The sequence below is a fragment of the Macaca fascicularis genome, chromosome 20 (assembly GCF_037993035.2).
Source record: "Macaca fascicularis isolate 582-1 chromosome 20, T2T-MFA8v1.1".
In the NCBI taxonomy this organism is placed as follows: domain Eukaryota; kingdom Metazoa; phylum Chordata; class Mammalia; order Primates; family Cercopithecidae; genus Macaca; species Macaca fascicularis.
This window is the reverse complement of record NC_088394.1, coordinates 67,898,736-67,924,648: the sequence shown is the minus strand read 5'-3', so window position 1 is coordinate 67,924,648 and position 25,913 is coordinate 67,898,736. Positions and strand designations below refer to the sequence as shown.

The 25,913-nt window shown below is 35.9% G+C and overlaps 1 protein-coding gene and 1 long non-coding RNA gene across 4 annotated transcripts in view; one reads left to right on the top strand and one right to left on the bottom strand.

Moving 5' to 3' along the window:
- Positions 1-25,913, bottom strand: part of PMFBP1 (polyamine modulated factor 1 binding protein 1) — a 532,821-nt gene that overhangs the window by 318,355 nt on the left and 188,553 nt on the right. Inside the window, exon 6 of the mRNA XM_074027855.1 lies at positions 2,487-2,554. The gene's annotated coding sequence lies outside the window, so the exon portion shown is untranslated. The remainder of the gene's footprint in view (positions 1-2,486; positions 2,555-25,913) is intronic.
- The window catches only part of LOC123570470 (uncharacterized), a 128,753-nt gene continuing 103,887 nt past the window's right edge, over positions 1,048-25,913 (top strand). Inside the window, exon 1 of one of the 3 annotated variants that reach the window (XR_012429341.1) lies at positions 1,048-3,616. This is a non-coding gene — a long non-coding RNA (uncharacterized lncRNA). Of the gene's footprint in view, positions 5,154-25,913 lie in introns of all 3 variants that reach the window. The other 2 variants (XR_010583889.2, XR_012429342.1) reach the window with 2 other exon arrangements.

Sequence of the window (25,913 nt, the reverse complement as noted above, 5' to 3'; positions counted from 1 at the left end):
GCAAAGTGACATGATTTGCATAATGGATTCCTCTTGTCGCTTCACTTGCTGCATGCTTTAAAAAAACAAAATGAAATAAAATGAAAGCATGAAAAGGTGAAAGCATCAAGTCCCCAGTCTTGCCTGTCTTCTTCCCAACTACAGTATCAGTTGCTTTCATTTCCTACAGAGGATTGGGGGGAAAGGGACAAAAAGCAAAGAGATACAGACATATAAACAAAGAGCTTTCATATGAATTTTGTTCTTAATTACAATGTACCCACTTTCTCATTGAAATCCTTCACCATAAATAACCCTTTTGAGCCAACAGACATCAAAACAAAACAAAACATTGAGACAGAAAAACTTTATGAAACTTTTTCTTAAAAAAAACAAAAACAAGAACAAAAAACAAAACTTCTATGTCTGTAATTTTTAGGGAAGAGGTAAGCCTTTCTTTTTGTAACTAAAAAAATAAAAAAATAAAAAAATTTAAGGCACCAGCTATTTGTCATTGGAAATAAAACCATATTATGGATGAGAGAGAGGTTTGGTGGAAGGATTTTATCCCTTTCTAGGTGAACTTCTGAATGGTTTTCCTATTTTGAAAGAGAACGGAGAAGAAGAAAAACAGGGTGGTGTTTTGATTATTTAACAAAAATATAATGGCTATATATATTGTAAAGGATGAGGCAATGCCACGTCGACTTCTATCGGCTCTACTCCAATAAGCAGGCAACGCTCCCTCAGCAGTTGCTAGCTTTGCTGCGGGCTTTCCCTGCTCCCCTGCACCAGTGCGAAAAGCAGAGTGTGCCAAGCGGCTGGCGTCTGTACCCTGTGGGAAAAGTTAACTGTAATTCTTCGGCTTTTAAAATCAATTAACCCGTGTGTTAATTAACGTCAAGTCGACGGGAGGAGGAGAAGAAGAAGGGGAGGGAGGGAGAAAAGAAAAAAGCTGCAAGGGCGGATGGCAGAAGAGTTGGCACGGTGCCATCCATTCAGGGGCAACGCCACAGTTTCGTGTGATAGCAGCAGCGGGTATATGTTACGGGGCCCTGTATGCGGGCCAGACAGTGCGGTAAAGCCAAAGGGAGATTATCCAGACCCCCAGGAGCGAACAGCAAGCAGCAACCGAAGGCGCAAGTGCCAGGATTACAGCCTAGGCTGCTCCAACTATGAGCCCTTCCTCGGACCCTGGGACTCGGCTACTTGGGGTTTGGGGGTCTTCCACACCACAGAGGCACAAAGCTGACTTTAATCACTTTTTTTCCTTTAAACTTGATTCTGCCGCAGTGGAGCCAGCACAGCGGATGTTTTCACACCCAGCAAGACAAAGGCCGTCGTCTCCGCCATGACACTGTTCCGTTTCAGGCAGAGGCCGGGATTCTGGACTCCTCGAAAAATCAAAAGAAACAAGGAAAACAAACAACAAATACAGCAACAAACAGAAAAAACTGAAAACCAAAATCGTTTGCCCATTTGCCCGTGCCAGAGGTGATCTGGGCATCTGTTGCAGCAGAAGGCGCTTGTGTGGGGCTAATTTTTTTTTTTTTTTTTTTGGTGGGGGGCAAGCTGTTGGCTTGTTTGCTATTTCAACTTCGTTTATAATTAACTTAAAAAAACCCCACCATTCAGCCTAGTCAACAACAAACAAAGAAAAAGCAGACATCGGAAGAGAAATGCCATAGGAAGCGGCATGAATACATGCCACAGCCTGTGCCACTTGCCACTTGGAAAACCTCAGGGAAAGACGCCAATTCTACAGCTGCGAAGAAGGCAGAGAAGGGAGCATAAAGGTCTACAACTAGAAATCATAAGGAAAGAATACTGCTTGTATAATCCTGGATTGCAATTGCACACAGCCTCTGCTGGGAGAAGAGGGAATATTTAAATGGAGATATAGACGGGTATAAATTAAGAGATAGGCACCTATCGATTGCATATAAACACATGTGTAAGGTTGTATGTGTATATAAATACGCATATTTTGAGACAAACGTTTAGATATGTATATATTTTGTGCTGTAGGTATGGGTATGTATATATAGGTGTATATGTTTATGCATATACACATATGTAGGATGTATGCATGTGTGAGAAAAAGGAGGGAGACAGAGGAGAGAGAAGGAAATATGTGTATGTGCATGTATGTGTACGCATACATCCCACTTTTTGACCCAGGTATACACAGAAGACAAAATAAAAATCATACTCCAGCAGCAAGCAGGCAGCCAGAGATTTATCTACATTCACTGCTATCACCAGGGAGATGAATGGGGCCGATCTGAAGCCCTTTTACAAGATCCACTATGGGAGTGAAGGAGGAGGAGGGATGCCACACAGACATGCACAAACTTGAAGGCAGAGGGATTTGGAAGGGGCTACTGAGGAAACACTGGTGGCATAATGCAGGGGAGAAGAAGGGGAAAGAGGCTTGTCTCTCTATGTTTTAGGTGGTTGTTTTTAAAAAATCTGCAAAAGGGTTTCAGGGAGCGGCTGGTACTTACGTTGTCTGCGTTGCTGTGGATCCTGAAAGGTGTTCTGTTGGCACCGGGCGCTGAGCCAGGGGCAGGCGCTGGAAACAAAAGGGAGAGACAAAAAAATAAAGTCATTCAATGGGAATATTAATTGCTGCTCTTGTGGATTTTACAAAACACACAAACTGTTTTTTCTTTCTTAAAAAAAATGTGGATTGGCGCGTGTCCCTTTTGCATGGAATATACAAGTAGTATGGGATTTAACAGCCCAGTTACGGGACTCAGGATTAGCTGCGCTGGCATCTTTTGGGCATATTCTTCCTTTTAATGAATGAGCTTTCGCTGTTAATGAGGAATAATCGTTTGGCTAATGAGCTTTGAAACATTAAGAGAAAAGAGGTTTTTTCCGTTAATCGCTCTGGTGCGACTGCATGGATGGATTACAAAAGACAGCAATAGGAATGCAGTACAAAGGGGGGGACCTTTCCTGGAGTGGGAGAAGCACCGAGATGGGTGATGTGTCCCTGCGTCTTTCCTTCAGTCTCTCTTTCGCTCTCTCTGCCAACTGCTATGGGTTTCCATAACTCCGCAATCAAAGTGGATGGTCGGGAAGGATTATTACAAAGAGTGAAGCCTCCGCTGTTAATGTCTCCAGTGTTTAATCATCATACAGTAGAATGGTTTTATGCATATTTCATTTGCATATCATTAAACTGTGTTAGCGAGGGGCATTCAGAGCCAGGAGAAGTACAAAGTTGGGGAGAGAGGGAAGAAAAAAAGGTCCCTATGATGCTTATCTTCAAACAGGGACTTGTTCCATGATCTGTCTTCTACTTTTGCTAAAATCATTATGACTTGGAAACCTTTGAAGTTGGATACAACCTTGGATTCTTCTAATTCCTGCAGAGCAGTGTATTTTAAAAAACAGCAGAAATGTTCCTGCACTAGACAATTAAAGGAATATAAACTCCAGTGGGTTGAAACTAGTAGCTCTTTGGGGAATGCAGTGGCAGAGGCTTCTACAAATACCAACACTTAGAAATATATAATAAAGAGCATCATATTAGAAACAAAGAAAACGAAGACAAGAAATATTAACACGTGGATTATATTTGTTTCTTTTGGGGGGTAATGAACTAAAGAGAATGAAGAAGCCATCGGTAATTTATCCCTTCATTAATGAACAGTCACCTTTTTGTATGTGTTTGTTTTTGTCCTTTCTTTTTGAAGAGGGATGTTGTTACTTTTGAAGCAATTAGTCAATCATTTTGTAGCTCTGATCTTTTTCCCCTGAACCCGACAGGAAAGAAAGGTGGTGGTTAGGGAATATGTGAGTATTGGGGGGGAGTTGGTGGGGGAGAGAAAGAATACAGTGAGTTCTTTGTAGATCTTATACATGCACAACATATTAATTGGGGGCTTTTAAAGCTCCCTCAATGGGCTATTTCATTCCTGGTAAAACCGCAGCTGGTTAGCCACTGTTGGTGACTCTTCAAATATTACTTTATTTTTATTCTGTCGCTGTTGTTGTTGTCTTGTTTTGTTTTTCCTCAGTTAAGAATGAAAATGTAGTATCACCCCTTCTTTTTTGAGTCTCTTCTCCATCTTCTTCTTCACTCCAGTTTCCAAACTGTAAAACAATGTTGGCTTAATATTGAAGCCTGGTGCACAGTCTAACTGGCACAACTTGATTTGGAAATGAGACGCTGTTTTATATTTAAATTACCCCTGCTCCCCCCTTATCCTCCAAAGCTTTGTCTCTGTTATGAATATGCAGATGAGGCATGATGTGATTACACTGTACAATTACTCCTGTCCATGGTGGTGGCAGGGGCTGCTAGGGAGACAGAGAGTCAGACAGCCTCCAAGCCAATACAGAGTTTTGTTTTCGGTATTTTTCCTATCTTCTTGGCACTGCGGCACATGCAGATGTCGCTGTTGTTCTTTATAAAGCCCTAATGATATGCAAAAGCATAACGATTTGGTTTGGACACAAAGCATCAACGAAATATTATGGATGTCTTTAAGAAAGGGGGAGAGAAAATCCTGACTGAAGGAATGTCCCCATAAATTATTTTTATTTAAATGAATTCAAAGGATGGGGTGAGGGCAAGTCAGACAGAGTCGCATGGAAAACATGAATAATATTAATATGCATAAAGAATTCTCACCGAGGAGAAGCTCCTCACTACAGCTCTTGGGACAAACAGGTTCATTAGGAAACAGCTCAGAGCGACTACAGCATTTTGTTATTTCAATTTTTTTCCCTTATTTTAAATGAAGAGTCAGACAGATGTGTTTTCTTTGCATAGCAGCATTGAGATGGATCCAATCTGTGAAATTTGCTGCCCAAATAGCATTTCTAATGGAAATTGGAACTAAACAAGGGCACGGATATGGAAGGGAGGGGAGAAGAGAGAATACACGAAGAGGAGTACATTCAGAGCCACTGCATGGCATTTTTAGTACAGGAGGTTTTCAGAAACCATCTTTGCTTCGTTAGTCTCCCATGTGGGCTCCTGATGTAGGGAGCTATCAGGGTATACCAAAATGAGCACTGAGACAGGCCTTTCTAGGTCTGAGGCTGAGGAAAGCAGCGGCAACTTGGTGCCTGTCCCCCAGAGCTGTCTACAGTTCAGAAGCCAAAAGCACAGCTACTTCTAATTTGGGGATGCAGTAGAGTGCCTACTGATCCAGGTATTTGTGAAAGATGGAATTCTTGGTGCTATCATAGTATACATTGCTAAAGAGCAGATGAAATTGGCTGCTTAAGGAGTCCTGATAATATTTATGTTGGTTAATTCTCATGATAATGATAACTGCAGTTGTCTAGTATTTTCAGAATGTTAAAATTACCAGTGTGGCTTAATGCATGTTTACAATGAATAGAGAGGGACAAAGAGTGAATGAGCCTATTGGGTGGATTCAAAACTGATAAAATATTTGGACTATTACTCATGGTCTCCAAGGACTAACAGAGAAGTCAAAGAAGCAGTAGTTGGAAAAAAAGATTTTGTTACCTCCCTTGGTCAGGTGGACAAAGAGTTCAAATTACTTTCATAATTCAGCTAAAGGAATTTTATACTTCTGTTTAAATTACATGAAGACATTTTTGATCTGATATGTATATCTGCATAAATTTCTATTATGATAGCATAATGTTGACCTGGAACTGGTCTGATTATAAGCATGTTCTAAATACTGTTGCTCTTCACCTATAATCTCTAAAACTTCCATTTATAAGTTTCTTTTAAGACTCCCCTTCCAATAATTTTCAACTGTTACACGATTCTCAACTGTTGGTACAGTGTACAAAACTACAGAGTACAGTGAATTGATGATTATTTGGAGAATGGCTATTTAATCTGAATTATTTATATTTAACCTCTTATACTTTCCATCTCTGTTGTCAGAATTATGGATATAGAATTTTGAAAGAATACATGTAAAGAATTGAGCACAGTATCTGCACATAACAAGCTCTAAATAAGTGTTAGATTTTATTACTGCTATCATTACTATTATTACTTCAGTGTGTTGGTTACCATTTGAGAAAAACAAGGAAAAGAAAATAAAATTCAATCTTTACTTTTACTATTAAATAGCAATGCAGGTAAAAGGCTGAGTGGAAAAGTGTTAAACAGATATCCATGGTGAATAGACTGTGAATGATCTGTAATCAGAAGTCAAACTACAGCTTATGTCAATGCATAATAGACCCATGAAAGGGTTCCATTAAAAATGTATGTATAATTCTGAAATTTTTATGTTGCATGACATCAATAGTCTGATAAGAGAGTTCTATTGTGATTGGTATGGAGGGTTTTGGGAAGTGAAAGGTGCTCATTATTTAACTACAATTATGAAGCAATGCCAACTTTCAGTATTTTTTTTTACAAAAATAAGTTATATTTTTGAATAATACAATGAAGTATCAATAATTTAAAAAATGTAGAAAGGAAAAAGTCTCTGTCTTTCCCCTCTTCTACCCATGAGTTCCTCACCCAACCCCCGAATAAGTAATCACTGTTACTGTTTTCTTGTTTATTCTATCAGCTATTAATATATTAAGAAGATATTAATATAATTTCTCTACTACATCTTACACAAATGATACTTTTTATGAAGATTCCTTACAATTTTCTGTCAACACAATAAGTTCATTTGTGACTAGACAGCTTCATTTCCAGTAATCATGCCAATTATTCCTTTGTCCTTATCTCATTGGTGAGGATATCTAGTACAATGTTGAATAGAAGTAGTGATAGGTGACTATAAACATCCTTACCTTGTTTCCAATCTTAGGGGATGTCACTGTCTTGTTCATGGTCATAGGGGAAGAAGAATTCAGCCTTTCATTACTAAGAATTACGCTCTTTATCATGTGAAAGAGGTTTCCTTCCATCCTTAGCTGCTAACAATTTTTTTAAAAAATCATGAATGGTTATTAAATTTTGTCAAATCATTTTCAGCCTCTACTGAAACACGTAACAGCTTAAAGCTGTGAGTATAGTGAATTACAATGACTGGTTTTCATATGCTAAATCAACCTGGCAATCCTGGGACAATCCCCCAGTGATCATGATATACTAATCTTTTTATATATTACAATAATTGACCTGCTAACATTTTAAGAATTTTTGAATCCATGTGCATGACAGACATTAGTCTATAATTTTTTGGGGGGCGTAGTAACTTTGCTATTGTTATCAGGGTCTTGCTAATAGCATAGAATGAGTTGGAGAGTGTCTCCCTCTTCTATATTCTGAAAAAGTTTGTATAAGATTATTATTTTGTCCTTAAATGCTAAATTGAATTAACCAGTAAAGCTATGAGGCTTGGGGATTCCTTTGTGGACAATTTTTATATAAAAAATTCAATTTTTTTTTTTTTTTTTTTTGAGACAGAGTCTTACTCTGTCACCCAGGCTAGAGTGCAGTGGCATGATCACAGCTCACTGCAGTATCAACTTCCTGGGCTTAAGTGATCCTCCCACCTCAGCCTCCTGAATAGTTGGGACTACAAGTGTATGCCACCACACCTGACTAATTTGTTTTTATTTTTATATTTTGTACAGACAGGATCTCACTTTGTTGCCCAGGCTGGTCTTGAAGTCCTTGCCTCAAACGATTCTCTTGTGTCAGCCTCCCAAAGTGATGATATTACAGGCGTGAGGCACTGTGCCTGGCCTACAAATTCAATTTTAGAAAAATGATCTTAGACTATTCAGATTTCTAATTTCTTATGTCAATTTTGGTAAGCTGGGGTTTTCAAAGAATTTGTCTATTTTCATCTTAGTTATCAAATTGATTGGAATACAGTTGTTAATAATATCCTACTATCCTTTTTCTTATCTGTCAGAATTTTGGTGATGTCCTTATTTCATTTGTGATATTGGTGATTTGTTTTTTTCCTTAATCTTTTTAAAATCAATTTTATTAATCTTTTCAGAGAATCAATCTGATTGTTAATTTTTTTATTTCAACTCCTCATTATATAATGTCCTTTCTTCTATTTACTTTAGGTTTAATTTGCTTCTCTTTTTCTAGATTCATAAGGCAGAATCTTAGATAATTTTACACTTTACTTCCTATTACAGATGTGTAAAGTGATACATTTTCCTCTAACAATTGCTTTAGCTTCATCACACACATTTTCATAGGATGTGTATTCATTCTCATTTAGTTGAGATTAAAAAAAAAATTCCCTTGTCATTTTTTTTACAGGTGTTAAGTATATTGTTTAATTTCTAAATATTTGTTTTTTTTTCTAGGTATCTTATTACTATAAATTTCCAACTTGATACCACTGTTTCAGGGAAAATATTCTATGCAATTTCAACTCAAGACTTGTATGCCCCAACATATAGTCTATCTTTTTGAAATTCCATGTGCATTTGAGAAGAATCCATTGTTGTTCTGCTGTTGTTGATTTTTTCAGTTAAACATTTGATTTCCATTCAGTTAATTTTTCTTATTATTTTTTGCCTTCTACTTTCTTTGGGCTTCATTTTACATTTTGTTTCTAGTTTCTTGATGAGATATTTATATCATGATTTTCCAGCCTTTTTTTCCGTTTAAACATACATTTAAAGGTTATATATTTTCCTCTAGGAACAGCTTTAGATACAACCCCCAGGTTTTCACATGTCATGTTTTGATTATCATTTGGTTAAAAGTACTTTCTAATTTATACCATAATTTCCTCTTTTGCCTATAGGCTATTGGATTCTGTCTTTTATCCAGTCTAACAACTTGTCTTTTAACTGCGAAATTGAGTCAATTTATATTTAACATAATTTCTGATATATTTTGAATTATAAACATATCATCTTACTGTTTCCTATTTGTTCTACCTGATTTTTCTTTAAATTCTTTTTTGCAACACTTATAATTAACCAAGTCCTTCTCTTATTACATTTTTTCTTTTAGTTTGATAGTAATACATTATTTTACTATTAAGTGGTACCCCAAATATTGCGACATACATCTCTGACTCACTATAGTCTATTATAAATTAGTACTTTTGTCACTTCCCACACAATGCTAGAACTGAAATTGGTATTATTTTACTTCCTCCCACCTTTTGTTATTATTGACATGCATTTGATCATTCATGTGTTTTAAGTCTCACAAGATATTTTCATTTTTCTATTTTGCAGTCAAGATTCATTCAGACTCGCTCACATATACACCTTGTGCACTGCTCTGTGTTTATTCTTCCATTTTGACATTTCTTTCTGAGGTCACGTTTCTTCTACCTAAATTCTCCCTTTGGTGTTTCTTTTAGGTTGGGTATGCTGCTGATAAGTTCTCTCAGTTTTTGTTTTCCTATAGTTATTTTCATCTTCAATTTTCAAGGATATTTTCACAGCACAGAATTCTAGATTGGCAGTTATTTTCTTTCTGCTTTTAAAAGATGTCATTCCATTGTCTTTTGAGCTCCATCATTTCATTGAGAAGTCAGCTGTCAGTCTTATTGCTGCTTCCTTCAAGTAGCATGTCTTCTTTTTTTGTCTTCACTTAAGATTTTCTCTTTCAACTTCAGAAGTTTTACTAATGTGCCTAGGCGTGATTTTCTTGGTATTTATCCTGCCTGGGATACCTATGGCTTAATGTCTTTCCCCTTTTTGGAAACTGTTAGTCCTTAGCAGTTTGAAAATTACCTACTGCAATCTTTTTTTTTTTTACCTTGTAGGATTCCAATTACACATATATTAAATATTTTCAGTGTATCTCCTATGGGATTTATGCTGTTTATTTTCCAGCCTTTTATCCCTTTATGCTTTGGTTTTAGCATTTTTTAACTGATTTATCACACTCAACAATTCTCTCTTTATTTCCAATCTGCTATTAAGCCTATTTATAAATGCCTTAATTTAAGTTGCTGTATTTTCAGTTCCTGAATATACATTTAATTCTTCTTTTGTAAGCTGCAGTTCTTTTGTTCTCCAATATATTATCATTTTAGAGCTATTTAAGAGCCATATCTGATAAGTATATCTGATTCACTTCACTGTGGATCTATTTCTGCTGTCTGCTTTTTCCCCCCCTTTGGTCCTGTGTTTTGCTATTCCTAGAAAATATTGAATGGATGCCACATATTGTGTGTGAAAAATCTTAGAGGTTCTGTAAGATATCTTCTTTTGAAGAAAAATTACCATATCACCTGGGAGGTAGCAGGATAGAACAAGGGCAGATTACCTCCAATCCAATAAAACAGTAAACTGGCTTGAAGCTAGGTTAGTCTTTTTAAGACTCACATTGCATCTGGTTCATCTCATCTCTTAGGTCCCATTTCCGTGACAGACCCTGACACTTGATTTTTGTCTTCCCAGCACTATGAGATTACTGAAAGCTCTACTAGGCTTTCAGTAGACTTCTGCTTAGGATCTTATTCTGGAAAAGACAAACTGAAACTCTGAGCTATATGCTTACTATAAAATCTCTCTGAAATAATACCATCAAAAAAGGAAGTGATGACATTTGTTCTTTGTGAACCTGTATTTATTCCTAGTAATGAAATTGAGAATAATTTCTCCTCTCATTCAGACTTTTGGCGTCTCTCCCAAACTGCATTTTTTTTTTTTTTAAGTCCGCAATTCCTTAAGCTCAACTGCAGATGCAATTCTTCACGATCAATGGCAAATTATCATAGTACCTGTGAAAATAATAAGTCTGGGATAGGAGACTTGAATTCCAAAAATTAGTTGTTCTCTTTCAATCTCTGTGACTGATCCTGTGCTGCAATCCTCACTAATCAATGCTAGTTTTGTCCTTTCCTACCCTAAAGGCTATTCTTCTTGACAGAGAAAAAGAATCTGAAGAACAATTCTCTTTCTCTCCCCTTCCTTCTCTCACTTTTAGTAATCTCTCTCTTTATTTTTTGAGACAGAGTCTTACTTTATCACCCAGGCTGGAGTGCAGTGGTGCAATCTTGGCTCACTGCAACCTCCACCTCCAGGGTTCAAGTGATTCTTGTGCCTCGGCCTCCCAAGTATCTGGGATTACAGGCACACATTGCCACGCCTGGCTAATTTTTGTATTTTTAGTAGAGATGGGGTTTCACCATGTTGGCCAGGCTGGTCTCAAACTCCTGACTTCAAGTGAGTCACCTGCCTTGGCCTCCCAAGCTGTTGGGATTACAGGCGTGAGCCACTGTGCCCAGGCCTCGTTTAGTAATCTCTTGACATCAAAATCCTGCAGCAAGTCTCTTTCACTTTTCCCTAGAAGCAACCCACAAATTATTGGCCTTATATGCTCCTCCTTATATTTTAATATAATTATTTATACCTAAATTTAATATAAAATCACATTGGTCTTCTTTACATTTCCCCCTCTCCCTTTTCCTGAAAAGGGGGGAATTAATTTATTCATCAATTACAGACAAACACACTGCTACTTTAAAGACTGGTTGCGATATAAGCAGTAAGTCAATAACTATACAATGTGATATGTGTTAGGTGCAATTTTAGTGTTATTGTGTTATTTTCATTTATTTTCATTTTAGCTTTCTTCCTTTTTTTTTTTTTTTTTTTTTTTTTTTTAGAGATTATGTCTATGAAGTTATATTTACCCTTTATCTGAATGTTTTTAAAATGTGCCTTATCACGTCCATGGTAACACTGTCCAAAAGAACTTTCGGAAACTATGGAAATGTGACTTCTAATAGGGTAACCAATAGCTAGTACAATGGACCAAATCTTTAACTTAATTTTAACTTAATTTTAATTTATTAAACTTAAATAGTCACATGTGGCTAGGGGTGAACTTATTGGACATGTAGCTATATAATATGTCCAATATTCATCAGTCCTGCCTATTTTGCCTTAAAATTGAATGACTACTTTCTTTAAGAGTTCTAATTGTTTTTAACCTATAAGTACTTAGGTGTTGATCAAAATTAGGTTCATATAGTTTCCCTATCATTTCTTTCATCTATTGAGGATGCAGATTATTAGCAAGGCAAAGCAAAAATATGTCCAAAATTCGACTTTTAGTAAAATGGATTTTGAGAATGCATTTGAATAGCTGATACCACATGATTATTATATCCTGAGTCTACACTTTTTAAAAGGATCTGAATCAGGATTTCTAGAAATATACTACTTATTTGACCAAGCAAATTATAGCATATCCTTTTGAAGCAATTACTTCTGGTCTCTATTTTTATGCTTACCCAGGTGCTTTCTATCATGTTTCCTCTCAAATTCTGCTCCCAACTGCCAATGTATAGTCATTTATGAATGCCGTGTCTACAGTCAAGAATGCAATCTCATGAAAGAGAATGCAACTAAATGGCCAACTTTGAGATTAACACAAAACTTGTAACTAATTATTACAATGCTTATGTGTGCTTCTATATATGTGCAGATAGATATATACATAATGCATGTATTTTATAGATTTGTATGAAGTAGAAACAGCATTTTCCAGAAGGTTAAAATAAATGATTAAATTTAAAGAATTCAGTATAAAGAATTTAGTTTTATGAAGTGAGGGATGTCCTGTATTAAGAATTAATTACAGGCTGGGTACGGTGACTCATACCTGCAATCCTAATACTTTGGGAGGCCAAGGTAGGTGGATCACCTGAGGTCAGGAGTTCAAGACGAGGCCTGGCCAACATGATAAAACTCCGCCACTGCTAAAAATACAAAAATTAGCCGGGTGTGGTGGCACATGCCTGTAATCTCAGCTACTCAGGAAGCTGAGGCAGGAGAATCTCTTGAATCCAGGAGGTGGAGGCTGCAGTGAGCCAAGATCATGCCACTGCACTCCAGTCTGAGCAACAGAGCAAGACTTGTGACAAAAACAAAAACAAAAACAAAAGGCCAGGCACGGTGGCTCACACTTGTAATCCCAGCACTTTGGGAGGCTGAGGCAGGCAGATCATGAGGTGAGGAGATCGAGACCATCGTGGCTAACATGGTGAAACCCCGCCTCTACTAAAAATACAAAAAATTAGCTGGGCGTGGTGGCACGCACCTGTAGTCCCAGCTACTTGGGATGCTGAGGCAGGAGAATCGCTTGAACCCAGGAGGCAGAGGTGGCAGTGAGCAGAGATCGCGCCACTGCACTCCAGTCTGGGCGACACAGCAAGACTCCGTCTCAAAATAAATAAATAAATAAATAAATAAATAAATAAAATAAGAATTATAGAAGAATATTTAAAAGTTTCCATTGGTCTTAAAAAACTAAAGAATAGCATTTCATAGAGAGAATCAGATGTTATCTGAAAGTAAATGAGACTAGAAAAATAACATGTGGACTCTCAAAATATCTCCCAAATTTGAGTATTGTGCAATACGTGTGTTCAATGCCTATATGAAATACTAATTGATTTCTAGATAGTCATTTAAATATTTTTCTAATGAAATATGTTTGTCCATATTTTAGTGGATTTCAATGTGAAGGGATGATAGTTCAGGCTTTGGAGTAATACAGACCTAGGAATTCTGTAATATATAGCTCTAATTATGATGTTTCCTGGCCTCAAAAATAAGTTAGCAGCTTTCCCATGATGTCTTTTTGATAGTATTTTAAGAGATTATAGGTGTCAGTCAACATTATTTAAGAATGTCCTCCTTTAAAAACTTTAAAACTTTAAAAATTTAAGATTTTAAACAGATAATTAGAGAATTAGTCACATTACAAATTGGTTCTTTACTTGTTACAGGCTTCACCCAGAATTAAAAAGCCTCTTTGGGCATTAAAAATAGTATTGTGTTTTTACATTTTTTTGTAGAATTACTTACAAATTTTCAGGAATTTTTTTTTTTTAATCACACAGAATAAGACATACTTGCCTTTGGGATAAAATGCATAACTATCAACACAGTTATAATAAAAGTGCTTCATATTCATTACCATTATTATAATTATACTTTACATTTGTCTAGGACTTTACAATGTACAAAGTACTTTTACATACACTGTTTCTTTTAAAAGAATGGCATCACAAGAAAGTGAACTGATACTAACTTTTTTCAATGAATACTGGCACTCTTAAAATGGAGATAGAAACCATGCCTATCATGTTATAACAACAACAACAACAACAACAACAACAACAACAACAACAAAACACATTTTGCTGAGCTTCTCAAAAGGAGGTATGGCAAAGCGTAGGTTCTGGAATCAACAGGACCTATAATGGGATCCTAATTTTACTTACTTTCTAGCTGTGTGAATTTGAGCAAGCAACTTAACTTGTCTGTACTTCATTTTCCTCATCTCTGAATTCAGAATTTGAACCTCATAGAGTCAGATTAAATGAAAAACTTTTTACATATCCTAAAGCAACACATAGAATTGCTGATACCAGGTATATAGTGGGAACTCAATACATAAAGATGATAATGAAAATGTTACTTTTATTATTAAGATGATCTATTCTTTTCCACTGACCTTCATAATCTTTCAATAAAACATACTATACAAAGTAAATAATTAGATATGACAATGACTGATCTTAGATCATAGATCAGGTGAGGAAGAAAGGTGAAAGTCTATTTTGGAAGCAGATGAGACAGTATACCATAGGAAATGGAACTCATTAGAAAAAATCGAGGTTACACCTAAACTGGTTTAAATTTATGATACTTAAACAGGGTAGAAAGTTATACTAAAAGCATCACAGGCAATTTTGCTTTAGGAAGAGTAAAATGGAAGCCTGTTTGTGATGTGAATGTTAAATGAAAGAAAACAGAATCATATCTGTAAAATAAGAAGTAATATCATATAAAGTGAAGAGGGGTACAGGGAACATGAGGCTAGAATAGTTTAATTTGTATAAGCATATTAGCTCACTTAGATTGATCACAGAGATTAAAAGAACAAGGATAAAAGATTGACCTGCAGTTTGGCACAAAAAACCTCTCTGCTCCTAAGCAAAAGATCCTAATGAGTCTCCTTACAAATGTGTGCTCTCAGTTAAACAAGGAGCCTCCATTTAAAGTGTTTATTGCTTAAAGTAGCCATCACTATTATTATATAAACAACTGAAATTATAGGCCCTGTTTACATAAAATTAATATCATCTTTGCATTAACATTTGCTGATTTTTTAATTTGTCTTGAAGTTCTTCTTTCAGAGTGTAACATTTACTCAGAAAATTAACATTATTTGAGGGCCTATTGCAGGCATACCTCAGAGATATTGCAGGTTTAGTTCCATATCACCACAGTAAAGTTAATATTGCAATATAGTGAGTTGCATGAATTTTTTTGTTTCCCAGTGCATATAAAAGTTATGTTTACACTATACTGTATAGTCTAGTAAGTGTACAATAGCATGTCTAAAAAATGTGCATACCTTAATTTAAAAGACCTTATTACTAAAAATTGCTACCAATCATCTGAGGCTTCAGTGAGTCATAATCTTTTTGCTGGAGAAGGATCTTGTCTTGATGTTGATGGCTGCTGACTGATCAGAGTGGTGGTTGCTGAAGGTTGGGGTGGCTGTGGCAGTTCCTTTTCTTTTTTCTTTCCTTTCTTTCTCTCTCTCTCTCTCTTTCTTTTTTTTTTTTTTTTTTTTTTTGACAAAGTCTAGATCTGTCTTCCAGGCTGGAGTGCAGTGGCACAATCTTGGCTCCCTGCAACCTCCGCACCCAGGGTTCAAGCAATTCTTGTGACTGGACTGTGGCAGTTTCTTAAAATGAGACAACAATGAAGTCTGCTGTGTCAATTGATTCTTCTTTTCATGAAAGATTTCTTTGTAGCACGTGTGCTGTTTGACAGCATTTTCCCTACAGTAGGATGTCTTTCAAAATTGGACTCAATCCTCTCAAACCCTGTTGCTGCTTTGTTAACAAAGTTTATATAATATTCTAAAACCTTTGTTGTCAATGTCAAGAGTGTTTACAGCAGACTTCATCTCAAGATGGAGTAGATACCATGTTAAGAAACCGCTCTGTTTATTCATAGGAAGCAACTCCTTAGCCATTCAAGTTTTATCATGAGATTGCAACAATTCAGTTACATCCTCAGGCTCCACTTCTAATTCTAGTCCTCTGGCTATTTCCACTATGTCTGTAGTTACTTCTTCCATTGAAGTCTTGAGCCCCTCAAGTCATCCAAGAGGGTTGGAATCAACTTCTCCCAAATTCCTGTTAATGTTGACATGTTAACTTTCTCCCATTAATCACAAATGTTCTTAATGGCATCTAGAATGGTGACTGCTTTCCCACAGGTTTTCAATTTACTTTGCTAAGATCCAGCAGAAGAACAGCTATCTATGGCAGCTATAACCTTATAAAATGTATTTCTTAAATAATAAGACTTGAAAGTCAAAATGACTCCATAATCCACAGGCTGCAAAATGTTTGCTCTGTTAGCAGGCCTGAAAACAACATTAATATCCTTGTATATCTCCATCAGAATTCTTGGATGTTGAATGACTTAGGTGCATTGTCAAATAGTAGGAATATTTGGAATGGAGTTTTTTTTCTGAGCAGTAGGTCTCAACAGTTGGCTTAAAATATTCAGTAAGCCATGCTGAAAGCAGATAAGCTGTCATGCAGGTTTTGTTATTCCATTTAGAGACCACAGGCAGAGTAGATTTAGCATAATTCTTAAGGGCCCCAGGATTTTTGGAATGGTAAGTGAGCATTGGCTTCAACTTAAAATTACCAGCTGCCCCTAACAAGAGAATCAGTCTGTCCTTTGAAGCTCTGAAGCAAAGCATTAACTTCTCCTTTCCAGCTATTAAAGTCGCAGATGGCATCTTCTTCTAATAGAAGGCTATTTCCTCTATATTGAAAATCTGTTGTTTAGTGTAGTCACTTTCATCAATTAACTTAGCTAGATATTCTGGGTAACTTGCTGCAGCTTTACCATTAACACTTGCTGCTTCATCTTGCAATTTTATATTATGTAGATGGCTACTTTCCTTAAACCTCATGAACCAACGGCTGCGAGCTGTAAACTTTTCTTCTGCAGCTTCCTTGCCTCTTTTGGTCTTCACAGAATTGAAGAGTTAGGGCTTTGTCCTGGATTAGGCTTTGGTTTAAGGGAATGTTGTGGCTAATTTGATCTATTCAGACCACCAAAACTGTCTCCATATCAGCAATAAGGCTGTTTTACTTTCACTACTTCACTGGAGTAGCATTTTCAATTTTCTTCAAGAATTTTTCCTTTGCACTCATACTTGGCTAAGTGTTGAGTGCAAGAGGTCTAGCTTTTGACCTGTCTTCACTTTTTACATGCCTTCCTCACTAAGCTTAATCATTTCTAGTTTTTTATTTACAGCGAGAGATGTGTGACTCTTCATCTGAACACTTTTTAGAGGCCATTGTTGGGTTATAAATTGGTCTAAGTTCGATATTGTTGTGTCTAACATCCATATTGTCTTAGGGAATAGGGAGGCCTGAAGAGAGCAACAGAGATGGGGGAATGCCCAGTTGGTCAAGCAGTCAAAATACACACAACATTGATAATCTAAGTTAGCCATCTTACATGAGCATAGTTCATAGCATCTCAAAACAATTACAATAGTAACATCAAAGATCACTGACCACAGAATACCATAATAGACTGAAAAAGTTTACAATATTGAGAGAATTAACAAAATGTGACACAAAGTGAGCACCACAGACTTGCTCACCCAGGGTTGCCACAAACCTTCAATTTGTTAAAAACAAATCAACACAATATTTGTAAGTGCAGAGGAGGGTAATAAAACAAGGTATGTCTGTATATGTCAGGTGTTTACATAAACTGCATAATTTTTATGCCCATATTACAGGTAAGAAAGGGTAAATGAAAAGCTTAAAGTAACAGCTAATACCTCGTGGAAGTAGCATACAAATCAAGATTTAAAAACTTGGAAATAAATGTTCTATCCCCACTCTCTGCACGATTTTTCCAAGATCAAATGTACCTGATTAATGGTAGCACTGAAGAAATGTTATTTGTTCTGGTTTCTCCAATTTTTCCTCCCTGCCTTAGCACAGGGGAGTTCACAATTTGTAGGGTTTTATAAATTATATTGAAATACCATAGAAAAATAATAGTAGCTTGCTTGAAAACATACTAACAGCTGTGCAGGGCACACAACAAGCACTCAATAAGCATCTTACTTATCCAACTTTAAAAATGAGTTATTAAATATTGAAAAATTATTTCATGGCACAGAAAGCACATCAGCCAACATTAAAAAACAAAGTACACAGTTAAAAAGAAGGGCACACTAAGGTGGTGGTATATTATCCCTGACTATTTTTTATGATTCCCCTAGACAAAGGATGTCGAGCAAAGAGGGAACCGTATTTGTTCATTGTAAACATTTAGTCTAGAGATTTAAAGGCTGTTTTGCACACTGAGTCTATAGAGAGACAGGCGATTGCTCTCTGTCACAATTTCAAAGTCCATCTTCTTTACCTCATCAATTTGCAGCTTAGTAGGGGTGAGGATGAGAGAAGAGTTATATTGCACTCCCAGAAGTAAGGGGCTGTTTTCCTGCCTGTCATTCTACCAACCTCCCAGAATAAATTGCTACTTAGAAAAAGGAAAGTCAAACATTTGTGAAACATATTGCTATTTAGAAAAAAAAAAGAATTGTTTTGCAAATAGTAGCACTATTAAAAGAGGAGAGAGAATAGCATCAGTCATTTTATATTACATATAAGCAGCTTATTAAAGAATTAAATATTTATAGACTATAAAGCAAGGAGGCGATGAGTCGCAAACAGCTTGCTGAGAAGTACATTATAAAACAATGAGTCTGTCAGTGATTGATAAAGAATGGAGAGCACAAATGCTTTATAAATTCTCTAAGTTAGCTATGAATTTCCAGACCAGAAGAATAGGACACAGTAGCCAGCAATGTCACACCAACTCAAGCTGATGTATATGCCAAAAGCTTTCAGTGAACAAAAAGTACACTTCTCTTTGATCCTTCCACCTCCATCTAATGTAAAGAGCTGCAAAGCACAGAGAACTGCAAGGGCTTTCTGGATGCTCACTTCCAAGTTAATAGATGTTAGATTTAGATATCCATATAACTCACTTTATTTTCTTCTGACTTTTTTCTTATCAGATAACAAAGTCTATATAATTTCAAAGAAAGATATCCTCCTTCCTTTCAGAATCATATACATTAGAGACCAGATCACCTAATCTAATTCTATCAGTAATTCTATCTAATTCTATTAGAGTAAAAGCAACTAGGACTTAAAGGTGTAAAGTGATTGATCCAAGTTCACACAGCTGGTTAATACCACAATTAAGATTAAAACTTGGGTCTCCTATCTCCTTGATAAATATTCTTTCCATAGCATCACCTTCTTTAGCCAATCCCTTTTTAAAATGAAAATTCTGGGCTTTTGCTATTCATAACCTTATTAATCAGTTAGAAATTGTGAACTCTTTCTCTCATAAAATTATATTTCAATTCAGTTTAGATGATGGTTTTAAGAGAAAAAAAGCTTTAAGTGGATAAAACTTTAATCTATATATTCTCTGAGAGAAACAGAATATAATCTGCCTCTCCATAGTCATTCTAGAGTTTGAGATAATAGGATGCTATTAAGACAATGTTGGCTCTTTCTTGAGGAAAGGCTTTCTTTTATGCACTAACTACCTGGGAGGATGAATTTTCATTCTTTATGAGAGTGACTGGTCAAGACCTAAAGGTGTTCATAATCTTAAATGCCAGAAAAAGTCATCTCTCCTTGACTTCGTGAGTCATAGCTTCTATGTGTTCTGGATACAGTACTTTGGAATTCCATCCTTTTCTATTCTCTGTCTTCAAATTTAAACAGTCATCTGGTTTCCATGTAATTGAGCCTGAAGTTCCATTTGCAAACTCGACAGAGACACACTGTGAGTCAAATAAAATTATGAATCAAATCCTTTGTACCTTGTACAGATGCCAAAGCACCGAGTAGTAGAAATCAAACCACTGATGCCCCTGCCCATAACCCTACCATTATTTTTTTGGTAATACTTGAATTTCTATGAAATTATATCCCACCAGAAAATCTATTTGATTACATTAGATGCTTCTTTTTAACTTTATTGAGGTATGGTTGGCATATAAAAAGCTGCACATATTTAATGTATACATCTCAATGAGTTTGAGGAGACGTATACACCCAAGAAACCCCTACCATTATCAAGGTCATAAACATATCCATCACTTGCTAAAGTTTTCTCATGCCTGCTTTACCATTATTATTGTTGCTGTTATTGCTTTTTTTTGTGTGTATGGTAAGAACACGTAACATAAGATCTACTCTCCTAGCAAATTTGCCTACGGGCATCATGTTATATGGTAGATCACCAGAACTTACTTATCTTGTACAAGTGAAACTTTGTACCCATTAACCATAACCTCCCTGTTTTGCCCTCTCCCCAGCCTGTGGCAACCATCATTCTACTCTCTGCTTCTGTAACTTCAACTTCTAAAGATTCTACATGTAAGTGAGATTACACAGTACTTGTCTTTCTGTGCCTGGATTACTTTACTTAGCATAATGCACTCCAGGTCCACCCATGTTGTTACTGACAGGATTTTCTTCTTCTTCTTCTTTTTTTTTTTGTTAAGGCTGAATAATACTACATTGTATTTATATGTCATAATTTATCTATTCATCTGTTGGACATTTAAATTGTTTCCACATCTTGACTATTGTGAATCATGCTGTAATGAAGATGGAAGTGCAAATATCTCTTGGACACTGGTTTCATTTCCTTTAGATATGTAACCAGAAGTGAGATGGCTAGGTCATATGGCAGTTCTATTTTTTAATTTTTTCAGAAACTTCCATATTTTCCATAATAACTGTACCAATATACATTCTCACTAACAGTATACAAAGATTCCCTTTTCCCAATACCCTTGCCAACACCTGTCATCTGTTGTCTTTTTTGTAATAGCCATCTTTTTAAAAAATTATACTTTAAGTTCTGGGATACATGTGCAGAATATGCAGGTTTGTTACATAGGTATACACAGGCCATGGTGGTTTCCTGCACCCATCAACCCATCATCTACATTAGGTATTTCTCCTAATGCTATCCCTCCCCTAGCCCCCACCACCTGACAGGCCCCAGTGTATGATATCCCCTTCCCTGTGTCCATGTGTTCTTATTGTTCAACTCCAACTTATAAGTGAGAACATGCAGTGTTTGGTTTTCTGTTCTTGTGTTAGTTTGCTGAGAATGATGGTTTCCATCTTCATCCGTGTCCCTGCAAAGGACAAGAACTCATCCTTTTTTGTGGCTGCATGGTATTCCACAGTGTGTATGTGCCACATTTTCTTAATCTATTATAGTAGCCATCTTAACATGTGTTAGGTGATAGCTCATTGAAGTTTTGATTTGCATTTCCCTTATAATTAGTGGTGTGAAGCATTTTTTCATATACCTGAAAAGTTATTTGTACGTTATCTTTGGAGAAAGGTTTATGCAGGTCTTTTGTCTATTTTAAAATCAGGTTATTTCATTTTTGCTATCAGTTGTATGATTTCCTTGTACATTTTAGATATTAGCCCCCCTTTTTTGAGAAAGGGTTTCACTCTGGTGCCCAGGCTGGAATGCAGTGGTGTGGTATTGGCTTACTGCAGCCTCTAGTTTCCCAGGCTCAGGTGTTCCTACCACAGCCTCCCAAGTAGCTGAGATTACAGGCATGCACCACTACTCCGGGATAATTTTTGTATTTCTTATAGAGGCAAGGTTTCACCATATTGCCCAGGCTGGTCTCAAACTCCTGAACTCAAGTGATCTACTTGCCTTGGCCTCCAAAAGTGCTGGAATTACAGGTGAGCCACTGTGCCCAGCTATCCTTTATCAGATACATGGTTTGCAAATCTTTTATCCCAATCCGTAGGTGGCTTTTTCATTTTGTTAATTGTTTCTTTTGCCGTGCAGATGCTTTTTAGCTTGATGCAGTCCTACTTATTTTAGATTTGTTGCCTGTGCTTTTGGTGTCATATCCAAAAGATAATTGCCAATACCAATGTCAAGGAGCTTTTATCTTATTTTTTATTCTAGGAGTTTTATAATTTCAGGTCTTATGTTTATGTCTTAAATCCATTTTGAGTTGATTTTTGTGTATAGTGTAATATAAAGGTCTAATTTCATTCTTTTTCATGTGGATATCCCATTTTCCTAACACCATTTATTGAAGAGACTATTTTTTTTCCTATGATGTATTCTCAGCACCCTCGTGAAAAGTTAGTTTACTGCATATATGTGGGTTTATTTTTGGGCTCTTGATTCTGCTCCTCTGGTCAATGGGTCTGTTTTTATGCCAGTACTAAATGCTGTTTTGATTACTATAGCATTGTAACATAATTTGAAATTAGGAAGGGTGATATCTCCAGTTTTGTTCTTCTTGCTCAAGATTGCTTTGACCATTTGGGGCCTTCTGTGCTTCCAATTTTGAGATTGTGTTTTTATTTCTGTGAAAAGTGTCACTGAAATTCTGATAGGGATCACACTGAATTTTACATGTAAACAATATCAATTCTTCCAATCCACAAACATGAGATATCTTTCATTTTCTTTGAGGTATCTTTTCATTTCTTTGCATCTACCTCAATTTCTTTAATCAGTATTTTATTGTACTACAGATATTTCACCTCCTTGGTTAAATTTATACCTAAGTATTCTATTGTTTTTTGATGTTATTGTAAATGGAATTGTTTTCTTAATTTCTTTTTCAGAGAATTTGTTGTTAGTGATATAAATATAACTCTATTCCGGCAACTTTACTGAATTTATTAGTTATAACAACTGTTTGGTGGATTCTTTAGGAGTTTTTTTTGAAATAAGGTAAAGTTATCTTACCTTAAGTTAACTTAACAAACAGAGACAATTTTACTGTTTTCTTTCTGATTTGGATGGATTTTCCCCCCTAACTGCTTTAGCTAGGACCTCCAGGCACTGTGTTGAAAAGAAGTGGCAAATATGGGCACCCTTGTCTTGTTCCTGATCTTGCAGGAAGCCTTTCAGTTTTTCATCACAGAGTAGGATGCTAGCTTGGGCTTGCCATACATGGCTTTTATTATGTTGTGGTACATTCGTTCTACATCTAATCTATTGAGAGGTATTTTGTTTCGTTTTTTTTAAATCAAGAAATCATGTTGAATGTTATCAAATGCTTTCTCTGCATCTATTGAGATGATCATATGATTTTTATATTTCATTCTGTTAATGTGGTATATTACTTTTACTGATTTGTGTAGGTTGAACCATGACTGGATCCCAAGGATGAATCCCACTTGACAATGGCATATAATCTTTTCAATGTGCTGTAAAATTTAGTTTACTAGTTTCGTTTTTAGTATTTTCACATCTATGTTCGTTACAAATATTGGCTAGTAATTTTCTTTTCTTGCAGTGTTCTTGTCTGGCTTTGGTATCAGGGTAATGCCGGCCTTATAGTATGAGTTTGGAAGTGTTCCCTCCTCTTCACATTTTGGAGGAGTTTGAGTAGGACTGGCATTAATTCTTCTTTAAATACTTGGTAGAATTCACTAGTGAAATCATCTTGTCCCGAGATACTCTTTGTTGAAAGGTTTTGCATTCCTTAGTCAATCCCATTACTTGTTTTTGGTCTATTCAGATTTCCTATTTTGTCAAGGCTCAGTCTTGTTAATTTGTATGCTTCTACAAATTTATCCATTTCCTCTAGGTTATCCAATTTGTTAGCATATACTTCTTCACAGAAGATTCTTATGATCCTTTGTATTTCTGTGATATCAGCTGTAATGTCTCTTCTCTCATTTATAATTTTATTCATTTGATTATTTTCTCATTTTTCCTTAGTCTAAAGATTTTCATTATAATTTTCATTATCTTTTCAAAAAACAACTCTTTGGTTGATTTTTTCCATGGTTTTTCTAGCCTGTTTCATTTATTTCTTCTAGATGTTTATTCCTTCCTTCCTTCTGCTAACTTTGGGATTATTTTGTTCTTCTTTTTCTAGTTCCTTGAGATATAAAGTTAGGCTGTTTATTTGTGATCTCTCTTTTTTCTTAATGTAGGCATTTACTCCTATAAACTTCTTTGTTAGAACTTCTGTGGCTGCACTGCATAAGTTTTGGTATGTTGAGTTTCCATTTTTGTTTCTCTCAATATACTTTTTGATTTCTCTTTTGATTTCTTCTTTGTGACTCTTTAGTTTTGAGTGTTTACTTTTTTGATTTTTGATTTTAATTTTGTGCGTACATAGTCGTATATGTATTTACAGGGTACATGAGATATTTTGACACAGGCATGCAACATGCAATAATCATATAATGTAAAATTGGATATCCCCTCAAACATTTACATATGTGTTACAAACAATCCAATTATACTCTTTTAGTTATGTTAAAATGTACAATAATATTATTATTGACTATAGACACCCTATTGTGCTATCAAATACTAGGTCTTGTTCACATTCTTTTTTTTCTTTTAACCCATTAACCACCCTCACCTTCCCCTTATCCCTCAACTACCCTTCCCAGCCTCTAGTAACCATCCTTTTACTTCTATCTCCATTAGTTCTATTGTTTTGACTTTCAGACTCCACAAATAAGAAAGAACATGTGATATTTGTCTTTCTATGCCTGGCTTATTTCACTTAGTATAATGACCTCCAGTTCCATCCACGTTGTTGCAAATGACAGGATCTCATTCCTTTTTATGGCTGAATAGTACTCCATTGTGTATATGTATCACATTTTCTTTATCCATTCATCCGTTGATGAATACTTAACTTGCTTCGAAATTTTAGCTATTGTGAACAATGCAGCAACAAACATAGGAGTGCAGATATCTCTCTGATATACTGATTTCCTTTCTTTTGTGTATATACCTAGGAGCAGGATTGCTGGATCAGATGGTAGCTCTATTTTTAGTTTTTTCAGGAACCTCCAAACTATTCTCCCTAGTGGTTGCACTAACTTGCAGTCTCATCAACATCATCATACATCATCAAGTATAGGAGGGTACTCTTTTCTCCACAACCTTGCTGGCATTTGTTATTGCCTGTCTTTCGGATATAAGCCATTTTAACAGAGGTGAGATGATATCTCATTGCAGTTGTGATTTGCATTTCTCTGATGATCAATGATGCTGAGCACCTTTGTATGTCTTCTTTTGACCATTTAAAAACTGGATTATTAGATTTTTTTTTTATAGAGTTGTTTGAGCTCCTTATATATTCTGGCTATTAATTCCTTGTCAGGTGGGTAGTTTGCAAATATTTTCTCCCAGTCTGTGGGTTGTTTCTACACTTTGCTGATTATTTCCATTGCTGTACAGAAGCTTTTAAACTTGATATGTTTTCATTTGTCAATTTTTGCTTTGGTTATCTGTGCTTGTGGGCTATTACTCAAGAAAGAAATTTTTGCCCACACTAATGTCCTGGGGATTTTCCCCAATGTTTTCTTGTAGTAGTTTCGTATTTGAAGTCTTATATTTAATTATTTAATCCATTTGCTTGATTTCTGTATATATAGAGAGAGACAGGGGTCCAGTTTCATTCTTCTGCATATGGATATCCAGTTTTCCCAGCACCATTTATTGAAGAGACTGTCTTTTCCCCAGTGTATGTTCTTGGTACCTTTCTCAAAAATGAGATAACTGTAGGTGTGTGGATTTGTTTCTCGGTTCTCTATTCTGTTCCATTAGTCTATGTGTCTGTTTTTATGCCCATATCATGTTGTTTTTGTTACTATAGCGCTACAGTACAATTTACAGTCAGGTAAAGTAATTCTGCCAGTTCTGTTCTTTTTGCATAAGATAGCTTTGACTATTCTGGGTCTTTTGTAGTTCCATGTAAGTTTTAGGATTGTTTTTTTCTATTTCTGTGAAGAATGTCACAGAATGCAGTCTACATATTATATAGAATCTATAGATTGCATTGGGTAGTATGGACATTTTAACAATATTGATTCTTCCAATTCATGAACAGGAAATGTCTTTCCACTTTTTTGTCGTCTTCTTCAATGTCTTTTATC